Source organism: Phyllostomus hastatus, unplaced genomic scaffold (assembly GCF_019186645.2).
Source record: "Phyllostomus hastatus isolate PE091 unplaced genomic scaffold, TTU_PhHast_1.1 phas_scaffold_501, whole genome shotgun sequence".
Classification (NCBI taxonomy): Eukaryota; Metazoa; Chordata; class Mammalia; order Chiroptera; family Phyllostomidae; genus Phyllostomus; species Phyllostomus hastatus.
This window is the reverse complement of record NW_025334033.1, coordinates 53,978,310-54,000,557: the sequence shown is the minus strand read 5'-3', so window position 1 is coordinate 54,000,557 and position 22,248 is coordinate 53,978,310. Positions and strand designations below refer to the sequence as shown.

The window sequence follows — 22,248 nt, the reverse complement described above, 5'->3', positions numbered from 1 at the left end:
AAATAGGCTTTTCCCAAGCATCTGATGAAAGCTCTCTTTCTCTTTGTTACTACTGTATCTCAGCTGCTAATTTCAACTACTGGCACTTCTTACCCTAAATGCTCTCCAAAGCTTCAGGCCCCAGATCTGGATTGTCTGCTGTAACAGTTTATCTGTCAAAAATTAAAATTCTCTGCAGACCCTTAAAATCAACCTATTCAAAAGCAAACTCACCAGTTCCTCCTCTTGACTTCCTTATTTCTGTTAATGGTCACCCAAGTTTAAATTTTCACTCAAGTTTAAATTTTTATAGATATATCTGATCCTTCCCTCCTCATTACCATAGTATTGATTTATTTTTAAGTATATTTGATTACATACCAAACTATTTTATAATCACTTTCTCTGCTCTATCCCTGCTATCATTGGTACTATTTAGGCTTCCATTTTTATTTAATCATCCATAAGCAACCATAGAGAATTTACTAAGAATTAGGTTCTATAATGAATGATGTGGACCCTACCTTAAGGAGCTTACCTTTCAGTAGAGTTGTTATACATGTAAGTATACATATATGTACAGTGAAGTCAGAAGAGGAATATGTAGTGAATTCTCAATGCAGAATGTCCAGTTCTGCTATGGAGAGTTGGATTCTGGAGTAAGTCTCACAAGAACAAGTGCAATATAGCTTCCTAGCTAGTCTTAACTCCAAATCCAGTGTCTCCCTCATTCAATCTATTCTTCACACTGCTGTCCTAGTCTTAGTCTGTGGTTCAAAACATGAGTAATGAACTGTTCCCCATGTTTATGCAGGAATAAACCCAGAAAAGAATGTACAATTAAACTAAGACAGTGGTAAAGGGAAAGACATAAGTCAGGTCAACATGCCTTAGGGATAAAATGGGTCTTAGAGAAATGCTTAAGGAAAAAGAGGGAAATAATAATGACTTCCAAGTCTCTGGTTTGGCAAACTAGTAGATGTCAAGTCAGTGATAAAAGGAATTCAGTAGGAGAAGTGAGAAATGCTGGAGAGGATGGAAGGAGGAAAGGAGGAATCAGGAGAGACAAAGAATGGGCAGGAAAGGGAAGAAGGGATGTGGCCCAAGGAAGCCAACAGACCACAAGAACTGAAAATGAGCCAAATTATACTCCAGAGAAGTGTCATAAGACCACATTATTTCTACCTGAAAGGAGGAGACAGTCCACTTTTATGCCATTTGGTAATAAGATATATATAGTCACCACGTTACCCGGAATCCACATTCCAAGGCTATTCATCTACATATGCTTTTTACAGCTAACTAACCTGAATAGAGAAGGAGCATCTGCCAAATTTTTCTAGTGACACCATGTATTTGTAGTCTTATTCTTTTGCATTCCTTCTGAACATTTCTTTTCCCTCCCGATTCCCTATTATTGTTTTCTAAGAAATTAAACTAAAAAAATGCAGGGCAGGAATCATGTCCATCTTTGAATTAAACACTCAATAAGTACTCAATATATAACCAAAACTGCTGTAAACATATCCTTCTATACTAGCATGTATGCCCCTTAGGAATTCTAACCAAATTATTAAATTACCCAAATAACTAATTTAATGGGGTCTAGTAGTGACGATTGTTTTGAGGATGACAATGGTGATAAGAATGAAAGAGGAGCAAGAAGAAGAAAAAGACAGTGATGAGTATGGCACTAAATCATCTTTAGAGAATTTTCAAAGTAAGGAGAGAGAACAATAGTAGAAAGAATAGAAGAGCATCAGTCCCATTTATTGGAAATAAAAGAAAACATTATCACAAGTGTTCTACCATTCTTGGGCTATATATTGAATCAACTATAATAGACTCTACTTCAAATTTGGCCTGAAAGTATAAAAAGCAGACTAAATATTTATGATAATACAGAACTTGAAGAAAAATCTCTTGAAAAGATTTTGAAACTTTCTTTGATTTCTATGACATATAATCTATTCAACCTATCTTCTCCCATTTCTTAACTAGCTACTCTCTTTTCTTGATTTTATTAATGTGTGTGTTCCCTAAGGCTCAGCCTTGACCTCTCTCCACTCTGCTCTGCATTTTTTCCATCAGAGCTCATCACATTCCCAGTTCCAACTCTTTTTCTCTATGCAGAAGGCTCCTAAATATTTAAGCCAGCTGTGGTTCTGCTCTGTGCTCAGACTCATATGTCCAACCAATAGCTGAGTATTTTTCATTTGACTTCCTTTCTTTTAAGTCAGAATATTTCAAAAGACAAAATCATCATCTTGCCCACAATCTTACCCCCCAAACATCCCATCTTCTTGATGTTGTGTCCCATCTCATTACCAACCCCATCTGACTACTCTGATTACAGAAAAACTCTTTCAAAAGTTGTCCTTCATCAGTTCCACACTTATCACTCTCTTCTAAATCCACTTTAAATTAGTCTCCTGCTCATACCAAACCATATGGCTTAAAGGCTCTGCAGAACTTTCATCTCTCTTAATTCATTTTTTAATATCCCTTAATTCAACAAACACCTATTCCTCAGGTCTTTGCATCTGCTGGTCCTTAAACCTTTTGTTAAGCAAGCCTCAGCTGCCTACCAACTCAACTCTCTATAATGGATCTCCATTATCTTCTGCTCCTTTATCTTGTTTTCTCTCCTCACAGATATTATACCACCACTTATAGTTTAGATTTATTAAATTGCTCATTGTTTTCACTACCAGATGGTAAGCTACATGAAATCCAGGACTTTTGTTGTTGTTCAGTGATCTATAGTTAACCTCAGCATAAAGTAATGCCCAGGGAGCTAGGAGCGAACTAGAGAAATTCTGCAAACCTGCCCCACATTTCTAGTTCTCCAAGCAGCAAAGGTTCTGCTGAGCCTTCAGAGTCCTTTGGGATGTTCAAATCTTTAGACTTTGGAAATTTTTTTTGATTCTTTAAAAAAAATTTATTGTTGTTAAATTGCAGTTGTCCCCATTTTTCTTCTGTTACTCTCCCCTGCCCTACCCAGTTCCCACCTCCCACATTAGGTCCTCCCCCACCCTTGTTATCCTTGTCCATGGGTCCTTCATACATGTTTCTTGACTTGACCCTTCCCCTTCTTTCCCCTGTTATCCCCCTCACCCCTCCCCTCTGGTCACTGTCAGTTTGTTCTTTATTTCCATGTCTCTGGTTCTATTTTGCTTTCTGGTTTGTTTTGTTGATTAGGTTCCACTTGTAGGTTAGATCACATGGTATTTGTCTTTCACTGTCTGGCTTATTTCACTTAGCATAATGCTCTCTAGTTCTATTCATGCTGTCATGAAGGGTAGGAGTTCCTTCTTTCTTTCTGCTGCATAGTATTCCATTGTGTAAATGTACCACAGTTTTTTGATCTGCTCATTTATTGATTCTTTACATGATATGTATTTATATTTATATATACAAAAGTATGTATATACATACAATATACACAAATAAAAGCCCATGCACATACACACAGGCACCCACATTTTAAAGAAGATTTTATTTATTTATCTTTTAGGTAGAGGAGAAGGGATGGAGAAAGAGAGGGAGAGAAACATCAATGTGTGGTTGCCTCTCACATGTACCCACTAATGGGAACCTGGCCCACAACCCAGGAATGTGCTCTGGTTGGGAACTGAATCAGTGACTCTTTGGTTTGCAGACCAGCACTCAATTCACTGAGCCACAGCAACCAGGGCACATTTTTAATCTAAAAGCTAACCAGGTATTATCAATCAGCTTTCTCAACATAAGGAAGACTCTTTTGGCCAGCCCAGCCCTCTCTTGCTCCATCTCCCCAACCTTTATCCCTGTTTTTCATTACTGCAGATGACTACTAGCCCTTTCCATTTGTGAGTGAGATGTTATCTTGGCAGAACCCAAAAGTTTCTGACAAGTTCTGATTAGGTCTTTTGTCCCAATAAAGAACTGTAAAGTCATTCCAGAAATATAGTCCATTGGGAAATAATGGATTCTGCTGGTACCACAGAATATACTCATCATTCATTTATCCATCCGCTTATTAGGTCAATATATGTGAAAACCATGTAAGAGAAGAAAAATAAGTTATTCATTTAACAAACATTTATTGAATAATACTAATGTCAGGAACTATCCAAAGCTAGCTAAAAGGGAACAGGAATGCTAGGATAAGGTGGAAGCTTGTTATTATTTATTCAGGCTAGCCAGGGGAGGGCTGTAAAATACAGTGACATTTCAGCAAGGACTTGAAAGCATTGTGGAACTAGCCATGTATAGACATTTGGGGAAAGAGAATTACAGGCAGACAGACAGCAATGACCTAAGTCCTGAGCAGGTAAGTGAATGTCATATGCAAAGCATGTCAAGGAGGCTGATGTAACTGGATCAGGGGGAATGAGAAGGAGCATAATGGAGGTGAGGGCAGAGAGGTGGCAGGGGCCAGATCCTATAAGGTCTCATAGCCTCCTAAAAACTTGAGCTCTGCTTTTGAGCAAGACGGAAAGCCACTGGAGGGTTTTTAGCAGAGAAGTGTGTATGTTCCTCTTATGTTTCAAAAACAACATTCTGGGGCAAACTTAGATGCCCAACCAGCCACCGGTAGGGACTAGGATGGAACTCTGAGTGCCCACACAACGAACCTCTACCACTGCCCTGGGCTGTTGCCTCCCAAGAAAAGTCATGAGACTATGTAGAATGTCGAGAAACACCTATTTAACTTGAAGTTTGCTGTAAAAGACCTTAATAGGAATGCCAAGAAATGTGATAAAGAAAAGGCTGAAAAGGCCAAGATTAAAGAGTCCATTCAGAAATGCAATACAGAGGTTGTAGGAATACATGCTGAAAATGCAATCTGCCAGAAGAACCAAGCAATTAATTTCTTGAGAATGAATGCTAGGGTAATGCTGCAGCAGCCAGAGTTCAAACTGCAATAACAAGGGGCAAGGTAATGAAGTCTGTGGCAGTTGTAGTTAAGTCTATGCATGCTACATTGAGGAGCATGGACCTTGAAAAGATTTCTGTCCTGATGGACAACTTTGAGCACCAGTTTGCAACACTGGACATTCAAACACAGCAATGGAAGACACAGTGCATAGTACTGCAGGCCTAACAATACCACAAAACCAAGTGAATATGCCACTTCAAGAAATGGCAGGTGAAACAAACTGGGCTTGATTTCAATAAGGAACTATGATTGGGTCAGACAGGACCTGTAGGCACCAGTGCTACTTCCATGGAACAAGATGAACTGTCACAGAGAACTGCTCATCTACATGATCAAGTGTAATTTAAAGAACTAGTGCTTTTGTTTACTTCCCCTGCTTCTGAACCATTTCATGTGTGTATAGGTAAGGTGCACTCCACTTACACTAAGAACACCATATATTATTGAATGCTTAAATGCTATTTATATAGAATGCTTTCTTTTGCCATGCTGTACTCTCCAATATTTTAAGAAATTCCAGAGAGTTTCCACCTTGACAGATTTTACAGATTTATATACTCTGTTGAAAAATGAGAGGCACTTTTTTTGTAGATGACTTTGACCAAGTTAGCATTAGCAAATGTACAACATATATGAAACATCTTCCTCAAAAAAAACTGCATCAAAAATCAAGCAACAAAGTAGTACAGAAGAAAGTATAAAAGAAAGGTTTTGGTTTCTTTTTAATTCAAAGTAGTTCTAACTCTCTGCATACACATGGGATGCATAAAAATAAAAGCAGGGAAAACATGTTTACTTAATATGCTTACATAGCCTAAAACACTTCATTTACTATCATACGATGCTATTTTTTTGTGTTTTATGTTTTGCATTTGTTTTTGCTGTTCAAGCACAAATGCAGTTGAATTTCATTCTGTGTTTATTGGCTTTTAAATTTAGATTATTATTGGAATTTTTACCCAGTAATTTAATAAATATTATTTGAATTCCTGAAATTAAAAAATTCACTGATAATTTTCCAATATAACAAGAAAAATATACAACACTAAATTAAAGAAATTAAGGTTTGCCCAGTTTTTAAATTTTTCTTTGTTAAATATCACTGTTGCTAAGACTCAGAGAAATTTAACCTTTTATACTTTCAAATGAAATTGAAATGTATTTTAAATGATTCTCTTATTTCTACTCTACCCTTGGTACACTGTATTCTACAAAATTAACTTACGTGGCCTTAATATCATTTACATTTTCCATAGGACTGTTGATTGCTCTTTGAGAATTTTGGCCTATATTTCTAAACCAACCAACAAAATATAACGAAGAAAACAAAATTGAGTCAACTCAAGTTTCAACTACCATAAACCCCAGTTAATTGTGTTTGTTCTTTTATCTTAAGCAAAAACTCTTTAATAACTGGAGGAAATGAAGCAGCAATAAACGTTAGAACAGAATGTTTTGCCGAGCCATGCAAATCACTTCCAGACCAGTGGCAGTTGGGTGTCTGCTCCACACAGGGCTGGGGGACATATTCAAGTCCTACGGTCAAAAGAAGACTGGGCTCTGCAAGGCCAGGGTCCTTGGGAGAAAGCGTTTGATGGCCAACTGTACTACTTTCCATCTCATCAGAAACACGTCTGTCTTACTCAACTGAAATGAACAAAGGCCTGCAATTTTTTTCTATTAACAGTCTCAAATGTGGAGAACTGACCAAGTTATATTTTAGCTAATATACTACTAACCTAGGTTAACTAGGTAAGGTGTTTTTCATCATGTATTGCATGATTGATACATGGAAGAATTTTAATATTTCGTTAAGTTCCACTGAAGAGCAGAACTGTTTAGAAAAATCTTTCCATTGTTAAGTCATGAAGGCATTTAAAGTGCAGCCCTGGAGATTTTTTGGCTAAGTACTCACCATTCCTATTGTAAATGAGAGTTTGTATAAAGAATATTTTCACTGGTTAATAAAATGAGAAATTACTCTTGCTAAGTTTCGGTTAAACCTATTTAACTTTCTTGGTATTTGACTATATGGTATGACCTCAATGTGGTAATCTTCCATTTTGTTTATAATTGATGTTTTGTCCTTTCTATTTAAAGGGTAAGTCTGTTTATATTGAAACATCCTGAGGCAGCACAGAAGAGATTATTACTGACTAAACTATCTATGAAATAGAGTTATCTTATTTTCCATTGATGGGAACTGTAGCTTTTGTTCTTCTGAATTCAGTAAGTTAAATTGTGAAGAAAAACACACCCTAACCCTTTGTGGACACTCAGGGGTCTCTCCTGGCCCCTTCTCTGTGGTGCTGAGGCACCGAGTCTGGGCCTTGTTAAGGCACTTTTCAAATGGCATCATAACCATGCATTTCCTTGGCTGTTTCCCTGACCAGAATTAGAGCTCTTCAATAAAAAACACATGCCTTAACAGCCTTTTCACTTTGCCTTTATATATTAGGTACAAAGAGTGAATTAATGAACCTGAAATATATCAAGCACAATACAGGCCAATTTACTCATAGCAAAATAAACAGTACAGTAGAGCTGCATCATATTTATGTATAATTTCCACAAATGCGGCCATCCAAACTAAAAGGAAAAGGAGAGGGAGTGAATTATCTACTCACCACCTAACCCTTTGCCTTATTCTAAGTAGACGCAGCCTTCACATCCTGAAAATAGATGCCTCAGCAGAAATACAAAGTGATGCCAATGATAATAACTCTCATTGTGGGTGCTTTCAAGGGACAGGGACTTTTAGGAGTGGTTTAAAGCCTTGTCAAGGACAGAGTCAAATACAAGCAGTTTTTTCACCTTCTGTGCCTGTTGTAGAATGTAAACTCCATGTGGACAGTGAGTAGTCTACTGTGCCACCCTCTAAAGGCACCCTCCTTACTCCTCACATATAGAGCCTGATTATAACACTTGCCCAAAATCCGCGGGCCCTGGCTGTGAGATCCCAGCTCCCTTCTAAGATCTTCCAACTCCAGGATCAGTATGGTTAACGCAGTCAGTGAAAAGAAGTCCCCAAACAAGGAATAGTCCATTATCAACCGCAAACTACAAAGGGTCAGGAAGAGGACAAGATCCCAAGTTTAAAAAAAGAGTGAGAGAGAGAATCATTGTTGAGTAGATGCCATTATCCATTTTGGGTGTTCTCCAAGTAAACCATCCTTAGAAAGTATTTATATAAATAATGCTAGTGTGATTAAGGTATCTTTCTAATTTTTACTAGGTAATCACTCATCTAAGGTCTCACTAATACAAAATAAATAGAAAAATTGGAAATTTTGGTATGTTATAAATTATGAAGCCAAACATGACAAAATATTCTGCTGGTCAATAAAGAATTCTACAAGGGCACTTGGAAAGTAAGTTTTTGTCACTCTAAGAGCACTCCCTTCCCCAAAGTTCAAGGTTCTCTACAACTCAGCCCCCAGAGACCTTAAGCACTCTTACGTCTCTTAGAACATGTTCACTGTCACTAATACAGTGCATTCTGCAGAGACTTGCTCCATCTGTCCAAATCCCAGCCACCCATCCATATCTATAAATCTGCATTTACTTATTTTTGCTTAGCCTGCCCTTCTTTATTCTGCTGGGCATTCCATTGGAATAAGAATAGTTTGGTGTGTTCTAAATGAAATATCCCCTGAAAATGGACCAGTACCTCTTGCTCTGAAGTCATAACTCAAATGGTGGAGAATCTTTCTCAAGTTGACCACAAGCTAATCTAGGTGAATGACTGAGTTTCACAGCTTTGAGGAAAGAAGTGCACTAGATTATTCATGTTTTCTTTCAGTCTGTAGAGCAGTGGTGTCCAATAGAAATATAATGAAAGTCACATGCAATTTAAAATTTCCTAGTAGCCACATTTTTAAAAAAGTAAAAAGAAACAGGTGACATTAATTTCAATACATTTTATCTAATCTAACATATCCAACTTTTTATCATTGCAACATATAGTCAACAAATTATCAGACACATTATTTTGTTTTTACTAAGTGTGGACAACCCCATGTGTATTTTGCACTAACAGCACACCTAGGCTCTGACCAGGCCCATTTCAGGAGCTCAGTAGCCAGATGTGGCTTGTGGCTACTGCACTGGGCATCCAAGTTCTGGAATGATTTTCCTCCATAGTGATTTAATATGTTGGCATCCTGACATATTACAAAGTTATTAGCGAGTTTTTGTTAGTCTGCAAAACAATTTCTCATTTTCTGACAATGCCTGATAAACAGCTAGTGAGGAAATAGAACATCATGGCTATCAGTATGGGCTCTGGAACCAGGCTGGGTGAATTTAAATCCCAGTTCCAACCCTGAAGTAGCTGTATGGCCTTGAGCAAACAAACTTTGTGCTTTGGTTTCCTTTCTTCCCTCCTCATTGACAGTGTATCTATCTCTTAGAGTTAGTGTGAGGCCTAAATGAATGCATAATGTAATCACTTAGGATGCTACTTAGTACATAAGAAGTGATCAATTCATTATTGACTACTATCTCTAATTCTTCTTCTTCATTGTTATTGTCATTAGCTGAAATTGAGGGCCAGACTGTGGCTGAGATAACTGCACTGGAGTACCAGCAGCCAGTTACTAAGGCCCAGGCTCAAACAGCCCAGTGACCATCGAGTTGTCACACTCTTTAGGGTCCTTGCCTGTTTCCCTCAGTGTGAGCACTTGCCTGTCTCCTGCCCCAGCACCAGCCATCCTGCTGCGGACACTCTGTGGTGCAGGCAGGCTCTCTCTCCTCCATGGCTCTGGAGGACTGGATGGGGCAGTGGAAGAACAGACAATAGGAGTAGAATCCGCAGAGCATGGACAACCAGTCCATGGGTTTCGGCACATCCCACCCACTTCCAGTACCGCAATGAACCAACAAAGGGTTGTCAATCATGAATTGAGGGGGAAAGTATGTCCTGATCACCCACACACCTTTCACCAGAGTGGCTTCCTGTCTCCAACACTGATGACAGGACACACACAATGGGAATGGGACATTAAGCAGGACACCTGTTTCTCCAGAAACAATTCTTATGAGTGGGTCACCTACTTTGGAAGGTCTAGTCACTTTTCTTTAAGTTGAAAGCACTAATGAAATAAGCCAAGTCTATTCCTCACTGAAATGTCACTATTTGGAAATGCTTTAGGACCAAAGGAGAAAAAAAGTTTCCTCTTCTGTCATTATCAAGGAACCTGAGGTCTCCACAAACAATTTACAAGCCACTGACCTTAAATATCTCACTGATTTTGAAAACTGAAACCTGGGGAGGGTCTTGCTGTAAAGATTCAGGAAAAAAAACAGTTCTAAGTCCTGCTTATTTCTATTTTTTTTTTCTCTCTTATAGTACTGGTGGACACCAGTATGGCAAATAGTTTTCTAAAGCAAAGACAAAGTAGAAGCAAAGCTACTTTTTCAGGGCTTCAGCATGTGAATGCTGATTCTCCACCCAGATGAGGATGTGGCCTTGCTATGCCACATCTGGAACAGGAGCCAGGACATTCCAGTGTTTGAAAACATTTCTCTACATGCACATGCAGAGTTAATCAATGTTAGTTCTTTCAAAATGTGACATAAGTCCCAATCACATAAGGCAGGGTCATAAGAAGTGAGCTTTCCAAAAAGATTTGGGAGGACTCAACCCCAAATGAATGGTGTCTCTTGCAGCTGCTTGCTGCTTTGAAGGACCCTGGGTGCCAAGTGAAGCTGTGTTAGGAAACATTACATCTGCTCCTTCCCTGTGTAGTCACCATGTTTATGGTAATACTTTTATCCCTGGGTAATTAACTCGGAAGTTAAATGAAGTGTGTTTATGGTCTCTTCCTGGCCAGTGCATACCCAACTTGAAATACTAGGGTATCAGTTAAGGGTGCCCTAGATTATGCACAAGCTGATTCCAGGAGGTGAAGCAGCCATCTCAGGCACTGAGGTCCCCTTAAACCTGAGAAAGTCACTTAGTGACATTTAAAGGAAGGGGACAACAACAGGCAACAACTACAACAAAGGAGCCATTGGCTCAAGTAGATAAAACCAAACCACTCCATTTGGGTTGCTATAGATCAAGGAACTAATTAAAAATAAGACTGCCTGGTTGGTGTGGCTCAGTGGATTGAGCTCCAACCTGCAAACCAAAGGGTTGCTGGTTCAATTCCTAGTCAGGGCACATGACTGGGTTGTCCCCAGTAGGGGGCACACAAGAGGCAACCACACGTTGATGTTCTTCTCCCTTTCTTTCTCCCTCCCTTCCCCTCTGTCTAAATATTAATAACTAAAATATTTTCAAAAATCAAATAAGACTGAATACTCTGCATTTCTGCACAAACTGGGGAGGGAAGACAGTCACAGGAAAAGGGGGATCAAATTCCAAATTCAGAATTCAATTGGCAAAACCAGTCTTTATCTGGTCGCATTTCAAATACAGTCCATTCCAAAATTCCACATTAAAGTTTCTGATCAAGAACGTGTTATCTCTCTTTTAGAAGTGATTCCTCCTTTCAGGAGGACAGGGACTCAAATACCTCAAAAGCCCTTCCTTTGCTAAGAGTTCATATTTAAGCCAATGACTTGTTTCTGTACATGTCCATGCCATTTTATTTTTTTCTGAAAACTATTTCCAAAAATTTGAAAATCACGGTCCTTTCCTCTTATGAGAAAAATTTAAAAATTAAAAAGTAATTTTAAAAAAGAATCTATCATTCTCTCTATGTTGTGCTGTTTTGACACTCTATGAGCAGGATCCAATCTAATCTTTAGTCTACTCTCCTACCCGTCTCCCCATACATCCCCATGTTTTCTAGACACACTCAAATACTTGTTTACAGAAAGTAAAAAAAAAAAAAAAGCTCCCACTTCTGTGTATTTGGCTTAGACTGTTCCTTTAATGAAATATTTTTTCCCTATCTCTTCTGTCTAGCAAAATCATGGTCAATTTTCAAATTTGCTTCAAGCCTTCTCCAAGTAAAATATATTGTTCTTCTTCTTGGCTAATGTAATAGTTTCAAAAACTCTTTAATGAAAACATAAATTCAGAAAAGTGCACAAATCAAAGATGAACAGCTTGAGTAATTTTCAGAGTGGTCAGCCTCATGTACTCACCCGCCAGACCAAGAAATAAAATGATATCATCACCCAAGGAGCCTCCCTTGACCTTCACTCAACCCATTCTTCTTCAGAGATAAGTGATTTATAACACCATAAAGTAGTTTTGCCTGTTTTAAACTTTATATAAAAGAAAAATATAATATATGCTCTTCTTTGTCTGGCTTGTTTTACTCAGTATCATGTTTATGAGATTTATCTGTGTTGTACGTAATTCATTCATTTTTATTGTTATATAACATTCCATTTTGTGAATATAACACAATACTTATTCTATTGTCCATGGCCTTTTGGGTTGCTTCCAGTCTGGAACTATTTTAGTGTGTTTAGCAACATTTTTGCATGCACATTATAATGTGCATATGAATGCATTTCTGTTGGCATATACCTAGGCCTGGATTGGCTGCATCACAGGGTATGCATAATCAGCTTTAGTAGATATTGTCAAAATATTTTCCAAAATACTTGTACCAATTTTCACAAAATTCTTGTACCAATCCCAATGTATGAATGTTTCAGTGGTTTCTCATCCTGTCCAGCACAATTTTGTCAGACTTTTTGATATAGCCATGCACTGAGTACACAGTGATATTAAACACTATGTTTTTAAGTATATTTTATTGATTACGATGTTATAGTTTACCCAATTTTTTTCTCCCCTTAATCCCTCATCCACCCTGCACTCCCCAACCCTCCAGCATTCCCCCCACTTAGTTCATGTCTATAGGTTATACACATAAGTTCTTTGGCTTCTCTATTTCCTATACTATTCTTAAACTCTCCCTGAATATTTTATGCATACTAATTATGCTTCTTATTCCCTGTATCATTTCCCCCCCATTCTCCCCACCCCTTCCCCACCGATAACCCTCTATGTGATCTCCATTTCTTTGATTCTGTTCCTGTTCTAGTTGTTTGCTTAGTTTTTGTTTTTGTTTTTTATGTTCAGTTGTTGATAGTTATGAGTTTGTTGTCATTTTTATTGTTCATACTTTTTGACCTTCTTCAATTTCTTAGATAAGTCCCTTTAACATTTCATATAATAAGGGCTTGGTGGTGATGAACTCCTTTAACTTTACTATCTGGGAAGCACTTTATCTGCCCTTCCATTCTAAATCAAATATTGTATTTTAATGAGCACCTTTTCATATGTTTATTCACCATTTGGATATACTCCTTTGTAAAGTGACTGTTTACATCTCTTGTCCAACTTTTTTAAATCATTGATTTTTCCTAATTAATTTGTAAGAGTTCTTAACATATTCTGAATCAGAGGTTGTTATGGCTTTTATGCATTACAAATATCTCCTCTCACTACTGACGGAAGTCAGTATTTTTTTCCAAAAAGTTATCTGATTGATCATGAACCATCTATTGAAAAGATTTTACATCCCCCTCTGTTATAAAGAATCACCTTTAATATAATTCAAGTGTCTGTGTGTGGGGGGGGGGGGTCAGTTTCTAGACTCTGTTCCATTGTTCTATTTGTCCAGTTTAATGCCAACATCTTAATGTTCTCTTTAAATGTTTGGAAGAGGTCACCAGTGAATCCATATGGTCAAAACTTCTCTTTGAAAGGAAGTTTTATTTATAAATGCAACTTTGTTAATAGATTTTTATTTCTTCTTCATACAATTTTACCTATTAAAGCCTGTTTTTACCTCTTTTCAGGCAATTCAAGGTCCTTAAAGCCCTTCAACTCCATTTACCCTCTTCCTGGCTTTTCTGCTGTTTGTGGCATATTTTTTTAAAGATTTTATTTATTTTATTTTTAGAGAGGGGAAGGGAGGGAGAAGAGAGGGAGAGAAACGGGAATGTGTGGTTGCCCCTGGAGCACCCCCTACTGGGGACTTGGCCTGCAACCCAGGTATATGCCCTGACTAGGAGCTGAACCAGCGACCCTTTGGGTCACAGGTAGGCATTCAATCCACTGAGACACACTGGCCAGGTCTTGTGTCAGGCTTTTAAAAATTTTACATACATTTCAAACTTTAGCATATGTTTTTTTATCTGACAGTTATGGAGGTCAGAAGTTCAAAATGGACTGCTCTGGGATAAAAGTAACTGTCATCAGGGCTGGTCCCTTCTGGAGGCTCCAGGGAAGAATCCATTTTTTCCTTGCCTTTCCAGCTTCTAGAGGTGCCCACATTCCTTGGCTCCTAGCCCCTTCCTCCATTGTCAAAGCAGCACAGCATCTTCCAAACTCACCTTCTATTATCACTGATAGAATTGCATAATAGTAAAAGTATTGTTTTACAAATGAAAAACAGCCCTGGCCAGTGTGGCTCAGTTGTTTGGAGCACTGTCCTATAAACCAAAAGGTCACAGTTTTGATTCCTGGTCAGAACACATGCCTAGGTTGTGGGTCCCCTTTTGTAGTGCTTATGAGAGCCAACTGATTCAATGTTTTTCACATCGATGTTTCTCTTCATCTTTCTTCTCTTCCCCTCTCTCTAAAATCAATAAGCATATTCTTAGGTGAGGATACAAAGAAATGAAAAATATGTGCAAACATAAAATGAGAAAATTTATTCCTAGCACATTGGCAGTCAAAATATTTAGAACCCAATAAAAGAATACATATTGTACATAAGTGATTTAGGTGAGACACCAGTAATTCTTAATGTCACCATTCAAGTTAAATATAAAAGACATAGAGATATAGGCATACTTCCACTCGGCTATGGAATCTCTTCTCCTTAAAAACCACACTGATCCAAAAGATGATAGAAATTAGAACTCAGAGCTCAACAAGGACTGGGATATCTACCATCTGGTAATCATTTTATCACCAACACTAGGCACAGTACCTGACATATAGAAGTACTTAATAAATAGTTATTTGATATATTAATCAATAAATTCTCAGAATTTTATTTAAGCCCAATAAGTCAACCATCTCAAAGATTCCATCCTTGTCAAACCACTTCTTTCGGTTATATATAAGGCCATTGTAGCATCAAACTGCACTTCCATTCGTAAAGAAGTAAAACTGATGTCACTCTTGGTAGAAAAATCTCAATGTACTGATCCTGAAAAAATTCAATAGTTTTCTATATATTGGATGCTGTTTAAATTAGGTCATCAAGTTAAAATTAATTAATTAATTGATTAAGGGCAACAATTTTTTTTTGTACAGCTCAGTCTCACATTAAGCTATACGATAAAGTTTTCTGTTTTTTGTAATATAACAAAAATAAGTATTTTAAATATTGTAGAAATATAAGAAAGTACATATGAAAGGGTCCACATTATTACTAATGATACATTAGATTAATTAAATACTCTGTCAATACTATAAGACATAGTAACTTTATGACTTTCCATGACAGTAACTATTGGAAGCCACGAATCTGAGAGACTCAAATGCTCATCGTACATTTTGAACTCTAGAAAGAACACAATTCCCTACCTACACATCAACACCCCCGGGTAAACAATGAATATATTTGAGGAACAGCTTTTCCATGAAAACATCCTTTTCTAATAGTTTCAGTGCCTTTGTTTTCAGTTGTTCAGTAATCATATCTGCTTTGGGGACTTGGTTGTGTTTTGCGTTATGTTCTGCATGCAGGTATTCAGAATGTGTTCTTTTTACATATTGTGATATTTTTTAAAGATAGTACACATATGATTTGGGATGTGGGTAATAAAATTTTGTAAGGACTAGAAGAACTTTTAAATGGAAAGACAAAATGTTCCTGCTGATAAAAAGGAGACCAGCTGTAAACTGATACCTGAATGGAAGGCCTCTTACTGGGGCTTAGCAGAGTAAGAGGGAAATGCGGTATGAAACATGCAATTTACACACCTTGAGGTCTCTAGATTCCCAGTAAGAACAGGGAACTTGAAATTAAAGAAGACCATGGGTACATATTTTACAGGGTAAATCTGGCTTATGCTCTGTTGTGTTGGTTTTACTATTTTCTCTGAATTACTGACAGTACCAAATATTGTCAAGAATGCAAGGAAACAGGAACATTTACATAATGCTCGTGGCAGCAATTTGTCATCATCTGATAAAGTTAAAAGATACACCCAGCTTATGGCCGGCAGCCATTTGCACTCCTAGATATATGTCCTGAATAAACTCTGACACGGAAGTGAATAAAAAACATACACAGGGTGTTCATTATAGCCTTTACTATAATATTAAAAGCTGGGAAAAATATAAAAATCTAGCCATTCTAGAGGGATAAAATAAGTGAAACAAAGTATATTCCTACAACAGGACACTAAATAGCAGTTACCATGAATAAATAAAATCTACATAAATATAGATATAGATAAATATAATATATAGATAAATATCAATATAAATAAATATGAAATGTTATGTAAATAAGTTATACAAAGATATGGATAGCAAGGTTCCATTTATACAAATTTTAAACACTCAAATGGTAGTGCACATTGCTTAAAGACATACATACATATAATAAAAATTTCAAACACAAACTAGAAAACAACATAGTAACTCAAGGATACTTATTTCCTCTGACACCAGAATTCTTTGGAACTCTACCACTCCCAAGCTATATGAACTGGCAAAAACCATGTTTTCCTCCTACAATTTCCCCAGGGGTAGCTCAAAGCTTCACTTCTCACCTATCCTCAAGCTTTGAAATGGTCTAGAGCAAAATTAGCTCATTGGTGATCCAATGAAACTACTCTGGAAGGGCAGAAATCTTTTAGAGGGACAACAATTTAATAAGTACAAATAAATGTGGACAATTTAATAAATACAAATAAAGAGTAACTCTCCTGGGTCTCTGCATGTGGCATTCTTGGACCTCTCTTCCTTTGACTATTTTCTACTGATATATAATGGGCTCTCAGGAGAATCATCTCTTGGTTATTTCTGTACATGAGACTTTTAGATTCCTCTTGTCCCTTTATTTCTTCCTTCCCGTGCTTTGTTGATACGACATGATCCTGGGTTGAGTCTTATTTAGGAGATCTCCCATCTCTAATGCTTAGAAGGCCAAGTGGTGAAGAAGAAAGTGAGGTTCGAGGAAAAGAATGCTTTTCATTTCTGCTTCTCACCTAGGCCTTAAGTCAGTTCAGAAGACAAGGGGACAAGAAAGAGCTTCAAAGCTGCATGTCATCTGACACATTCTATAAAATAAATGCTTCTCTGCCCCAGGTACCACCTACCTGGATGCCACTCTGATCACTCGTCATCCTACACTGAGTACTTGCTGTCAGCAGAACACACTGCCACCTCCATGTCCCTTCTTTGCCTAAATAATTCTTGGAGGACTGCATCTGAAACAATTTGTGCCATCCCTAAACAGAGGAAGCCTGGCTCCTCTTTTGTAATGGGAAATTATAAAGATGGAGGGATGCTTCCCATGGATGGTTCCAACAAAGACTCTGAATTTAGGATGACACAGATAGGACTACATTTTCCCTGCTTCCAGTAAAAGAGATGAATGTGACCTGGGATTATTAAAAGTCATTGGTGTAAAGCTGACAAGTCACCTGCCCTCCCAACCCCCTTTCCTCTTATAGTCTGTAAGTGTCAGGCTCTTTGAATTCTGGGACCAATTACAGAACTTTTACCCACCACACTCACTACTAATGGCTAAGCACTGAAACCACACCGTGTTTGGCCCCAGCCACATCAACACTCATAATGTGGTAAGAAATGTTATCCCCCACCAAAATTACCTGGACATATACCTTAGGCATGAAAGACTCTCTTTTCCTTTATGAGCACTAATGATTCATTTCAAGAGACAACAGAAATAATGATTTTACTATCCTTGAGATGCTGAGAGCCTCTCATTGTTAATTATGAATTTCACTGTGCTGGAAGAAGAGTATATTAGCCAGGGCTCCAGGGCTCCAGAAAATTCCACCAATGTTTGCAGAAAAATCAATCAGTATTTCAAAAGTATTTGAAGTATTTGAAATCCCTAGACACCAAACACCAGTCCCCTTCTATAAGCAAATACATCTGAATGAGGCTTTTGACTATGTCAGACCAGCTCCTGCTTTGTTTTAATCTCAAGACAACAGAGTGTAGTTTGAGAGTCACATAGGGCCTGAGCTTCCTTCTTTCCTGAATCAGCCCTGACAGGGACAGGAGGCCCAGCAGACACCTGTGCCCCAGTTTCTGGTTAAGAGTATGGGATTAGGCCTGCAAAGCCAGGGGGCACTCTGACTGATGGACTGCTTTGTGGACACTGTGTGACACTCATTTCTGCCCTGTTACATAGGCCTGCTACAGACCTGGCTTCATCTGTTTACGCTGCCTCGGGCTCCGTTCCCCTTGAAAGACTCAAGACAACAGTGAATCTCAACCTGCTTATATTGGGCCTTCCCTCCTATGAGTCCTCAGACTCACCTGATTCTGTAAACTAAATTGTGTATCCCTTCCAAAATTACTATATTGAAGGCCTACCCCCCAGTGTGATGGTACTTGGCAGTGGCACCTTTGGAATATAATTGATTCATGAGGATGGAGCACTCATTGGGGGTATTAATGCCCCTAAAGGAAAAGACACCAAAGAGGTGATCTCTCTTTCTACCATGTGAGGGCACAGCAAGAAGATGCCTTTCTGCAAACCATCAAGAAGGTCCTGACTAGACAACAAATATGCAGGCACCTTGATCTTGGATTCCTCAGCCTCCAGAATGGTAAGATAAAGGTCTATTGTTTATGCCATCCAGACTGTGATAATTACTAATAGCAGCCTGGGTTGACCAAAATGCCTGGGAAGCCTTAGGATCCACACCTTTAATTTGGCAGGTCTCTTGGAACCACAGCACAGCTCTGTCTGAATTCTGCAACCCCAAAATGGCCCATGCTATCCGGTCGATGACACCTTTGGCATCAACACCAATTTGAACCATTGCTTGGACTGCCTGGCTATCCTGTAAAATGAAATAAAATCAAAACAAAAACACCAAACAGCCTCTGCAGCACAATGAGCTCCACCAGCCTTTGTGAGACCTTCCAAAGGGCAAGTCCCACCCACCCAGGATTGATTCATTCACCCCTCTCCTAGTGCCCTTTGTCACTGCCAATCTCAGCTGGACTAGTACATAGGTCTGTTCATTTATGACAGGAGACTTAAATTCAGGTCATGGGATTTAACCTACAGTAAATCCAAATTTGCATAAGGATAATGGGCATTCTAAGACAGTTTATGGCAATGAGCCCTAATGTGGTAATTAACCACTGAGCACACTTACTGATAAGCTGTTCATTAGAGAAAAACCTGACGACTAGCAGTGTTATCAGAGTCCACAATTTTCGCAAATCTCTTTCTAAAATGCTTTTTTTGCCTGTGGGACTAAAAGCTAGCAAAAATCACAGAGCAGTCATTCTCAACACTATTTTCATGCAACAGCCAGTGTGATAAACCCTGAGAGGTGAGAACCGGTTTTGTGGATTTTGTTTTATTTTTTTTATATGAGCTTTCTTTTAATCTTAAATTTACTTTGGAAGAAACTGCTATGGAGGAAGCACTGGCTACTTCTTTTTTGTGTGTCCATCTGAAGCCAGAATTGGCTCACTCATTCACATAGGAAGTATGTTTATATGAATCAGTAATATTATAAGGGAGGGAGGAGCCCACTGAGTAAGGCCAATTCCCATTCATAGCACATCCAACAGTTAGTCTCATCACTTACAAGGACATCTTTACTCCCAGGCATCCACAGATAGAGCTCTCACAACTCACTTTCTCTTGGACTATAATGTTCTTTGTCATTAGCACCATTATTTGGAGAGCTTCCACAAAGCCCATAGTCCAACCTGCCTCAGCTGCACTAATCCAATGGCAAAATATAATCAATTCAGCATTGACTATGCACTTAATAAATGGCAGTCATGGTGCCTTGGCCCAGGACTGATAAAAAGATAAACAAGACACGGTCTGTCCTCAAGGAGCAAATAATATGCTGATGTCTTGAATTACCCCACGGTTCTTTATTATTTGCCTTTGTTCTTCTGTTAAAAGCAACTTAGTTGAATCCTGTCTGGAGAAGAACACCATATAGACTGCACTGGTAGGTGGAGATAATCCCTGCACACCAACACATGCTAGACTCTCCCTTCCTGAAAGTCTTTACTGCATAGTGCTTGTACCACTGACTCTGACATGTGATAGCAGAATTTTGTTACATTTCTTCATGATTAGATTCTTCAAGTGCTCGGTATACATAAATCTTATCTCATCTACAATATTCCTAGTTGTTGTAAATCCTTTGTGCAAAAACATACAATACAGATAAGATGGAAAGCTATTTGAAAGCAAAAAAAAAAATCCTGTCATGTCAATGTTAATAAAAATGTGTGGCATTCAATGAATGACTTATACTGAACTGAATTCAAATGAATGGGCACTGTCATCTAGATACCCTTTGGTATCTTATAGTTTCAGATCTATGAAGTTTGCATTCCATTTGCTAATCACATAAAAATATCCCCTAAGTTTCACTGTTCTACAGCTGCGGCTTTTAAATTTTACTATAACAAATAGATGCTGAGTCCCTCACACCCACAGCTTCAGTAAAATTTAATGACAGAACTAATCAATTAGGGGAAAGGAGAGTACAACTGCAAAACATGAATTATTGAAAGATTACCTAAAGAAATATATATATATATATTTTAAATTACAGCAACTCAAAATAAGCCTACAAAATATCTCTTATTGAGATGTCTTATATGTACTCTATTAATGAATACAGTTTTAAAAGTTTAGAATTCCCCCTAAGGATGCTGTTTTAACATTCATGTTTCTTTGCTTCTACTGGCTTTTTTGCCTCTGAATTTCAAAATGAGGAAGTGCCTCTAATTCAAAAGTAAAACAAAATTACCCACCACCTCTGAATTCTCAGCTACAATGGCATTTTCAGCTTTCAACTTACTGGTTCTCTCTTTGGCACTGAGCCCTTACTGGCTACACCACCCACCTGGAAACTTTCTTGGCTTCCATGATACCACTTTCTCCAACTTCCTCCTCTCTCTCCAACTTTCCCTTTTAAATCCCTCTCCTCTTAAACATTGGTGAGTCTCCGAGTTCTTTTTAAAAAAACCCACTGTCTTATTTGATTTGCTTTCTTTGTTACCTGATTTCATCAGTTCTAATTCATTTCACTTTGTGCCATATATTCTGGTGACAGCTACAGACATCTATCTGAACTTGTCCCTGAGCTTCAGATAATACTAGTATCTCTAAAACAATACACTCAAAACTAAATGAAGCATTTTCCCCGTTAAACCTGCCACTCCTCCAGTATCTCCATATTGTGTTAATGTTGCCCAAACCTGAAACTATGACCTTTCCCTACCCTTACCCCAAAGTCTAACCAAGTCAATAAGGCTTAGTAATTGTGTCCTCCCTACTCTTCTCATGCCTGGTTTTACCCACCTATAGAATAAAGTCCTAGCTCCAGTGCATATACACATCCCAACCTCATCTTATAACAACCAGCCACATTGAGCTCTGTTTCTGTGAAATGAGTTAGAACATGTAAAATACTTAGAAGAGTTCCAGACATATAGCAAGCACTTATTACATGTTAGCTGCCATTACTATCATTACCACCACCATCAACCACCACCACCACCACCACCAAGAACAACAACAGCACCAATCACTACCACCACCACAACCACCACCAACAACAACAACCAACAACAACAACCCCCACCACCAAAAAGAACCACTGCCACCAACCACCACCACCACTACCACCACTATTCCTTTGTTATTATTTGTTCCTCACTCTCACAATGCTATTTCACATCTTTATGTCTTTGATGATACTATTTTCTTTCCCTAGAATTGTTCTGTTTGCCTAATTCCTCACTCTTAATAAAATTTTAAAAGTTCTGCTCATGTTCTTTATCCTTCAAGAAACCACCTCTAATATCATAGGTCAAGCTAAGTGCCCAAATTTAAACTTCAGTGTAAACCTGTAAAAACTTCAACCATATAGCTTCATATACTGTAATAGATTGCAGTCAATCATCTGATTTTGTACGCTATTTCAACTAGAGAAGGAGTCAGCAAACTACAGCCCCTGGGCCAAATCCAATGTACTTCCTGCTTCTGTAAATAAAGTTTTATTGGAACACAGACACAATCATTTGTTAACATATTATATATGGGTTCAATAATGCAAAAAGCAGAGTTTGGTATTGGTAACACATATCCCATGGCCCACAAAACTGTATCTTCACTACTATTAACTATTTACTATCTGCTCCAGAGTTTCTCAAA

The 22,248-nt window shown here is 38.1% G+C and overlaps 1 protein-coding gene and 1 pseudogene across 20 annotated transcripts in view; one reads left to right on the top strand and one right to left on the bottom strand.

Annotated features, from left to right (window-relative positions):
• Positions 1 to 22,248, bottom strand: part of NRXN3 (neurexin 3) — a 1,483,875-nt gene that overhangs the window by 1,016,705 nt on the left and 444,922 nt on the right. The window lies entirely within an intron of this gene.
• On the top strand, positions 4,647 to 5,245 carry LOC123808128 (annotated as a pseudogene).